The following is a 9,584-nucleotide window of genomic DNA, read 5'->3' as shown; positions in this document are numbered from 1 at the left end:
TCAGTGTAATTATACTTAATAAAACCCAATAAAACAAGTAAAAGCAGCTTTTAACAATTGTTATCTTAATATCATGCAACTATGCAACTCTTCATAGCTTATTTTGTCAGCATATTTACACGCTTCCTATTTTGTGATCTAACATTTTGACCACATCATACAATTCATTTTTAATAAGCATTACACGTTAATATGATATTATAAAATATTATAATTTCATGTTTCTAATTACACTCTTATTAAATATTTTATATAAAAATAATAATAACAATTAAAACTTTAATATATCATTTTTAAAAATAATAATAAAAGAAGTGGAAATATAGTTAAAAATAATTATAAAAACTATTAAATATCTTTAGAAAATATTTTATATGAGAAAAAATCATGGAGAATATTGAGTATTAAATAATTATATAAATAGTAATGTAACAAATTTGGTTATCAATTATTTTTTAAGAGCACTGAATAAATTATATTATTAATGGTGGTGTGAAATAAATATTCAATTTTTACAAATAAAGCATCCAATAGTCTACCAATAATTTCACTTGACGGATATTTTGTGAGGCCGACAAAGACACATGGCTTGCCACCTCAACACATGTAGAGGTATAAATTTAATTACAAATTACTGTTTTAAAAGAATTAGATAGTTTATACTATAAAAAAAAGACCTTTCAATACGTTATTATCAATTATGACAAAACATCATTTATTTTCAAACTTATGATACCTATAACATATCAATCTCTCTAATATTTTGCCTTTATTCTTAGTCTTAGCTTGAAAAGAAGATATTCAAATAATTTTCATTTGAAGACATTCACCAGGACGATGTTAATGTAATAGAAGAAATAATTTGTGATTAAATTAAGCAAGAATCAAGTTTTTTTTTCACGTATAGTAAAATCAAGTTTTTACTTTGTTGGCATCATTCTTGTTAATGTCTTCAAATAAGAATTTTTTGAACCTCTTATTCTCAATTAAAGACGATAAGGCAAAAAGATTAAAGAGATCAATGTATTGTAGCTCTCATAATTTAAAAATAAATATTGTTTAATCAAAATTAAAAAAATGTATTGAAAGATCTTTTTTATAGTATAAACTACTAGTACGTATCGAAAAATAATTTGTGCTAAATTTACACCACTATTTATCATTTGTAGGTTCCATATAACATTTATTGAGTAAAATTGACCGTGAGTTACTGAATGCTTATTTTTAAAAATTAAAAATTTATTTTACACTATCTAATGATATAATTTTTTTAATATCCTTAAAAAAATAGTTGGTAGTTAATTTTGTTACGTTACCCCTATATGAATAATAAATTAGACAAATACCGTGACTAAGACGTAGATTCCGCGGATATATTTGACACACGTGGCGTGCCGCGTAAGAGTCTGCCTTGTTATCTATTATTTATTTGTACACAAGGGACGGGACCACTCTCTTTTTTTTTTTTTTTTTTCAATCAGACATTTTCACAAGTAGGGTGCCCCACAAGGGACCACTTTAATTCAAAAACCAAGTACTGTCCGTGCATATGCCCCATTTTTTTAAAAAACTATATTATATTAACTGTTGCTACTAAGTAGATGCGTTCTTCTCTCCTTCTGAGTTGGCAATTGACCATGGTGCTATAAGGGGAAAAAAAAAAAGGTATTTACTAACATGCTATACTTCTAAATTTTTTTTTCTAAATATTGTAAACTTAAAACTCAATTTCCATAGGATCAGGTTTCAAACAGTGTTTTGTACTTATAATTTTTTTTTTAAAATATCAACACATTTGATTATGCTTGCTACTAGCTCCCCTCAATGTATGACTACATTTCATAATTTCCCCTATCGAGTTCTGTACATATAATTTTTTTTTTAAATTAATGCATTTGGTAAGTTATTTCTGTCATTTTCTCTATATGACTGCATTTCATAATTTTCCTTCCCTTCTTTGTCTATAATCATGGGGTTCTATACTTTCTTGTAAGAGAAAAATTTGAAACTTGTTTTGATTGAAATTGAGTTTTAAACTTATAATATCGTGTGAATTTTTTTTCAAATTACAGCAAATTGGTAAATAATTTTTTTTTCTTGCAGCATCATGGTCAAATTGTCTTTTGAATTTTCCAACAAAGAAAAGTAGACGCATTCGAAATGGATGTTGCATGTTGGTGAAAAAAGCGAGTAAAACTAGCTGAAGTTGCCACGTCAATAAATTTACAGTCTCACCGACACTAGGTGGTTTTCTATTTTACTAAACTAGCCTTTACTCTGTCTAATGGAGGCACATTAACTAATTAGACATCAATAACATTTAATACACATACTTCATTTAAATATGTATTATTAATTTTCTTACATTTCCATAAAACTTTGATTCAATCATTGGTTCAAAAAAACATTTTTTATAATTTTAACTTATCAATATTTATAATTTCTTTATTTAAAACAACTTAATTATTATAATTTTGTTGGAAGGATTCTATTGAGGTATCTCTCAACAAAAATGAGTAAAAGGAGTTTATTAACAACTTGATAAAGAAACATATCAATAAAACAATTAGTAATGCAAAAGGACAACTATTTTAGTTGTAATTTAACTAAATTAAATTGTTAATTGACTTTATAATATTCGATTGTGCTGTGATCATGTAGGTGTAATTCTTTTTCTCTTTTTTTAATTTGGTAAAATCCAATTCATATAATTTTTTAAATTATAAGAATTAAATTTTAATTGAGTCAAAGTCTATAAAATAAATAATGATTGAGATATAATATGCATAATCTTCATAAAGTGGTTTTAGATTCTATGAGTAATTCAAGTTCACTCATTCGATAAATATTTCAATTATAATAATTAAATTTTATCAATATTTAAAATTATTAAAATATATTTTTCTCTAAAAATTCAAAGCACTTTTCATATACATTATTTCCTTCAAAAATTTAAGATTTAATACTTTTTAATATTATACAATAAAGTCTCCTATAGTTGCCCGATTATAAATTAAATAATTATTATCATTGTACACGAAACATTCTCAAATTACTTTATAAGTCACACCAAATCCACATCCCTAACTATATACTCCATTTTTGGTTTTAAGTTACCTTTATTATTTTTACTGAAATAAAAAAAACTAAAATTTATTAATTTTGTTTAAAATTCATCAAATTTTTAACTTTATGTCTGTTAAATATATATTAAAAATAAAATAATTTAATATTTAATAATATTTCCAACACTAAATGAAGACAAAAAGTTAAAGATTATATAATAATTATTATTAAAATTTTTATAAATAAAATTAAAATAAATATTTCCTTGCTTTATAAATAAGATAAGCAGTAGCTGAACGGCTTGTAAATAAAACTAGACTTTCTTAATATAAGGTGCACGTGTCATATTCACTTACAGTCACCTCCGTCCACCGCATGCCGTGTGTTAACTTTTGCATCTATAAAAGGCTCAATCTGTCTTCGCTTTCTCTGCAGCAAAAGATGTAAGCACAAACACATCACACGTATAAGCACACGTTAATTCTCAGCTTTCTTTATTCTTTCGTTTCACCTTCGGGTGCATTGCTTGTGACTCGAGAGAGAGAGAGAGAGAGAGAGAGAGAGAGAGAGAGGCATGGATCGCGTGGAAGAGATAGTGTCGGTTTCACCACCGCCGCCAGCTTTCACTTCCAATTTCGAAGCCGTTCCTCTTCCACTGATCTCCCTCAACCACGTCTCCTTCGTTTGCAACAATGTGAGCCAATCTGTCAAGTTCTATGAGGACGTCTTGGGATTCGTCCTCATCAAGAGGCCCTCCTCTTTCAACTTCGAAGGAGCTTGGTGTGTGTTGTGAAAACTCCTCTCTTAATTTTCCTGAGTTTTCAATTTTTTGGACCTTCGATTTCTAAATTCTAGAAGCTTCCCTATAAGCTACTAATATTTATGATCTCTCTGCCTTTACTGTTTGTGATCTTTGAAGGAGCTTGGTGTGTGGAAAATTTCTCTCGTTTATTCTCAGCACTTCCGATTCTTCCAACTATTTTTGTGCAATTTCATTGCGGTTCCTTTTAGAGTCTTCGGTTTCTAAATTCTAGAAGCTTCCTTATAAACATACTATTTATGGTATCTTTGTGTCTCTCTGTTTCAGTGAATTTACCGCTTGTGTTCAGCTGTCATTTGCTTAATATGCTGATTCTTTATAAGATTCTTGGTTTTGGCTGTGTTTTCATTTTGAGTCTCATAAATGTTTGGGGTTCTGTTTCTAATAGCTTCCAGATGTGCTATTTCATGCAATTGCGCCTTTCTGTGTTTTTTTTTTTGGGAAACTCCTCAAAATCTTCCAATTCTTTATGCACTTTAATTGGGGCTTCATTTTGAAATTTGAATCCATTAAAAATTTCAGTGTTCAGTTTCTAAGATTTTACAGATATGCTGCTGTTTGTGTAATTTGAACCTTTCTGTCTTTATGATTTTACCTTCTTTTGTTGCGATCCGACATGGACATTTGTAATTAACTAATTACTCTTCATATAATGACTCTGGATCGCATTTTCTGGGTCTTTATTGTGTCTTTGCTCTGAATCTCATAATTTTTCTCAGAGTTCGGTATCTGGTATTGGCTTACTGATTAGGTTATGTTTGTGCACATTTGACGTTGTCTAGGTTGTTCAACCATGGAATTGGCATTCACCTGGGAGTCAGATAAGGTTCCTGTGGAAGAAGGGAAGATCAACCCCAAAGATAACCACATCTCGTTTCAAACATCAGATATGCAGCTCATAATGAGGAAGTTAGAGTCAATGAACATAGAGTACGTGACAGCAGTTGTGGAAGATGGCGGAATTAAAGTTGATCAGCTCTTCTTCCACGATCCAGATGGTTACATGATAGAAATATGCAATTGTCACAATCTCCCTGTGCTTCCACTTTCCTCATGCCCTCTCAAGCTACCTGACAACTATGAAAAGCATCAGGCACCATCTTTCTATGGTAGGCTTTCGTCTCTACTGCTTAGTGTTATTTAGGCCAAGTGTGAGTGAGAATATAAAAAAGTCATTGAATAGAATTAGACTCAAGAAGCATTTAAGTGAAATAGACTTGTGATTCTAATGTTTGGTTTGGGTCAAAAAGTGGAATTGATGAGCAAGTAATGAAATTAGGTGAGGGTATAAGCAAAATGAATTATAAGGAAAGATAACGTGAGAGAAAGAATAAAAACAAGGATAAAAGAGAGCCACCACTATCATGTTTATTCATGTCACTAAGCTCCATGGAAACACATTCTTAGGACAACAAACCATCATGCGAGTAAGAATAGAAAATGTCCTCGAATTCATAAACTTAGATTGAAGAAGAAGCATAGAAGTGGGAAGTGGGAATAGGTTCATCATTCTAATGCTTATTTTGGGTCAAAGAGTGGAATTGAAAGTAACTCAAGCAATTGATGGGAATGATGATGTGAGGTTAGAATCAGTAGAGGAATAAAGAGAGATAATGAGAGAGAGATGAAGAAAAGGATGGAAAAGAAACACAACAGTACAGGAAATACTCCTCTCTTTGAATGTAGGAGAAACTGTCATATGGTAATTTGTTTTTATTTATAAGAAAAAAAAAATACATTCAATAAGCATTTATCACAAGTTTCTTAAATTACTCCTCATAAAATCATAGTTTTCATTCGCAAGAAAACATTGATGCAGACTTGTTTGATTAAATATCAGAATATTTTAGTCTAATTTTTTATTTTCAAATATAATTATTAAACGTAATCAATTTTCTTAAGCTATGTAAATTGGTTATTTTTCTCTTATATTTAAAAACGAAGAGAGTAGAGAAGAGAACATGAACATGATTTTGAGCCTTGACTATGGTTTTGTTCAATGCCTAATTTTACATTCTGGTTTTGCAGGTGAGAGGGACGTGAAGATGAACTGCTCAGCTGAGGTTGCTTTGCTGATGATGGAGAATTTGATTTCAGACATGCTGAAGATCTCAATATAATAATGTACAAAGCTATATGTGAAAGTTTGTACTATAGACTATAATGTTATGGTGTAGCTGTTTTCTGATTGCGAGAGTGTATTTGTAATGTATTGTTAGTGTAGTGTCAAGGGATGTTTTGGTACCAGAAACCAGACCAATCCTGGGAAACTGAAGCATCTCTTTGCCCTATCTTTAATTTTGAATGTCATATATGTCATACAATTCGTGGGTGATGGATGAGTAACCAATCACTTTTATTTTAAACCAAGCAAAAATGAATCAAGAGTGAAAAGTTCAGAGTTTGTGTAATGTGAAACATGTTACATTTATTTCAAGTGCTTTTGTGCTTGTTTCCACCGATTAAAGCATCGTCTCGTGTAAGGAAAAAAAACAATTATGGCTCGAAGAACTTCGTAATCATGTGACTTGATTTTGCTCTATCAGAGATTGTTGTAGCCTAACGTGACTTTCAAAAATGGGTTGGCATGAAAAAGAAATGTTGACTTTGTAATCTTTTGGGGTGGGAAATTTTTCATGAATTCAATTTTAAAAAATAAACAAGTGTAGTTAAAAAATTTTAATAGATAGGAATATAAGAGGAAAACATAAAAAAATAATAATAATTAGAAATAAACCCCAGATCTCAATCTTTTGTTTTTTTAAAAACAAAATTTCTTACCCTCTTCAATTTTCTCAAACAAAATAATTGTTGAGAGTTGAGATCCTCCAGATACGAACCCCTCGTTGATTGATTGTTTGGGATGATAGTGACAGGCATGTGCGAAGAAGCATGGTTGGTTTGGCGAATTTAATGCGAGAAATAAAATTGTGATATGAGTTTTGGCTTATCAAGAAAGTTGATTTTAATCTTTTAACAATGAGAAAATATAACTGCTAGCTATTAAATCTTTTCTCAATTATTGATTACTGATTCGGTTTTAAAATTTAAATCAAAACGACTTATTTTTTTTCTACTTGAAACAACTCACTTTTTATATTTTTTTTAATTTGGTACAAGTCAATTTTAATAATTTTTTAATTCAATAAATTATAAAATTTAAATGTATTGAATTAAAATTTAAGATATAAATTGATAACTGAAAAAAAAGATAATAATTAAAATTTTAATATTTCAAAAAATCTTATACATTTATTATACTTGCATTCAATCAAATGAATGATAAGTATATTTTAATATGTTAATAATATTAATGATAAAAGTTTATTATAAAATAAATAATTTTTATAAAAATTCATGTATTTTAATTTAACTGAAAATAAACACATTAAGTATATAATTTTTTTAAATAAATATTTTTATGATCCTATTTATAAATTACTTCTAATATATTTTATTGGAACAAAAAAACCACAAAAATTCATTAATCATGTCTAAATTTTAGTAAATTTTTAACTTTATATCTTTATTAAATAGGGCCCTAGAAGATACTCTACTTACACACTTAATAAGGATTTAAATTATCTAAAATTAAAATTTAGGAATTTTCTTGAAATTTTCTTAGTATTTTTTCACATTTATTATTATTCTATAATATAAAATATTTTTTTAAAAAAAAGATGAACTTCCCATAAATTTAAAAAATTTAATTGAGAGAATTAAATCCTAAATTAACTAAAAGAAAGATTTGGCTCGACAGGTTCTTAAATGCTATGAAATTTATATATTATAATTATAATAATATTCATTGATAAATTTTTAAATCCAATTCCAAGTGAATGCACATGGGTTGGCAGGTGTACTTGAATAAAAATGATTCGTTACCTTCCGACTGATGTGATTAATAATGTCTACTTTGTCTGTCTTCTTTATACTTTCGTCTGCCTTCAACCGATGATAAACTTGTTCATTAAATTTGCTTCAAAGAAATTGAAAAAAATCTAAGACAGCATGAGAAGCTGGGAAATTTAGACCAGAATTTAAAAATTTATGAAAAAATGTACTTTAAAAAATTTAATTTAAAAATCTAGACAATATTGAAGAAGTGACATTCGTGGTACAAGATGCCCCGTTTGGTATCTAACCAAATGGATTCCTCTGACCCTTCTTTGTCTTCTCAAATCCTTTTAAATTGTACGCTGCAGGACAGTACGAGGCACGGTGACAAGGTGCACAACAAAGAGCTTCGTTTCTCAATCTAATACTGATTCCAATTTTATTTTTTTTGAAAAAATAAACTGTTTCATATTATACGTACTTTAATTACTCTCTTATTACAAAAATATAAGATATTTTTGAGAATTAGATGTTGAAGAATATAAAATATTTTTAATTTTTTAAAGTGCAATTATTTTATTTATTGTAGGATATTTAATAAAGATAAATGTACATAAATAGGGTTAGTTTGAAAGTAATAATTACTTTATTAAAAAGTAAAATTTAATTAAAAATATCTTATATATTTTCAAATAGAGTAGTATATTTTTTTATTTTAGACCTATTTTCGAAATCTTTCATTCCTTAATTAATCGAATCTAAATCATATCAAGTCGGATCTCAAAAATGGCAAGCTTTTTTCAATGAGCATTAAACATAGTGCCTTTAATAATTGACATAAATTATACATAATTTGTTTTTTTAAAAAAAAAAATTGACTGAATGTGGACGCATTTTGTGATTTGTGAACTCAAGTGAGGGAGATTTAATGGGGCATTAAATGCTTCATCGAAACTTGTGGCGAATAATGAAGAACATGTCAGATGAGATGAGCGACTTCAAGGTGACAAGTCATTGAAGATGAGAGAGAAGCCAAGTCCATTATTGAGAGTCTGATTATGTGATGTGGGCTTCGGCCCTCATTGTTTTACCAACAAAAAGAAAATATCACCAGCTAACTCCTGCTGTCCATTCAATTCCCAAACTCCATCTGGGAACAAAGAAAAGGACAAACAATGGCTTTGAATCCATGTGAATGCCACCTGCTCTTCAAGTTACAAAGATGACAGTTCCCTTTGATAGTTTGCTTTGCTGGGACAATCAATGAGAGTTAAAATCAATTTTTGAATAATATTTTTTTATTTATCTAAACCTATATTTACACATGAGTAATTATATGTTGCTTTATGAAGAGTCAAATAAAAAAAAAAGTGGGTTGAAGATTATGATTCATGACACGAGCAAAAATCTGATGCAAATTATTTAAAAATGTTGTTTTTCATGAAGTTTTTACAAACATTTTTCTTTCACCAACCACTTTTTTTATTTCTCCAATGGTCTCTTTCTCATTATAGGATCCAAATAAAAAGGAAAAAAACACAATGAAGTTCCAATCTTTCATCAAAGGTATGATCTTTATCTAACTCCTATGCCAATTTGCTGGTTTATTTAAACACTACTTGCATACATATTTAACTATTAAGTGTTTCTTATAAATAAGGTAGGAGTAGCATTGTAGATTAGCTACATAGGCTTTTGGCTCACTTGATCATGAGGAATAGTCATTAGTTCAATTTGTCCTTATAACAATCCTTCTTAGTTGGTTCTTGGTTTGATACCCACTATTATCATATAAATACATCCCAATTTATAATGGTAAAATATTTTAAATATTATAATAAATACACGTTAATGATATAAT

The 9,584-nt window shown here is 28.6% G+C and overlaps 1 pseudogene; it reads left to right on the top strand.

The window, feature by feature from the left end:
• Nucleotides 1-3,570: 3,570 nt before the first annotated feature.
• On the top strand, nt 3,571-6,323 carry LOC129299995 (glyoxylase I 4-like; annotated as a pseudogene).
• Nucleotides 6,324-9,584: the final 3,261 nt, after the last annotated feature.

The sequence above is a fragment of the Prosopis cineraria genome, unplaced genomic scaffold (genome assembly GCF_029017545.1).
Source record: "Prosopis cineraria cultivar Desert tree isolate PC_DT_omini unplaced genomic scaffold, ASM2901754v1 PC1382, whole genome shotgun sequence".
Classification (NCBI taxonomy): domain Eukaryota; kingdom Viridiplantae; phylum Streptophyta; class Magnoliopsida; order Fabales; family Fabaceae; genus Prosopis; species Prosopis cineraria.
Note: the sequence above shows the minus strand (reverse complement) of the source record. Positions and strands in the feature narration are given on the sequence as shown.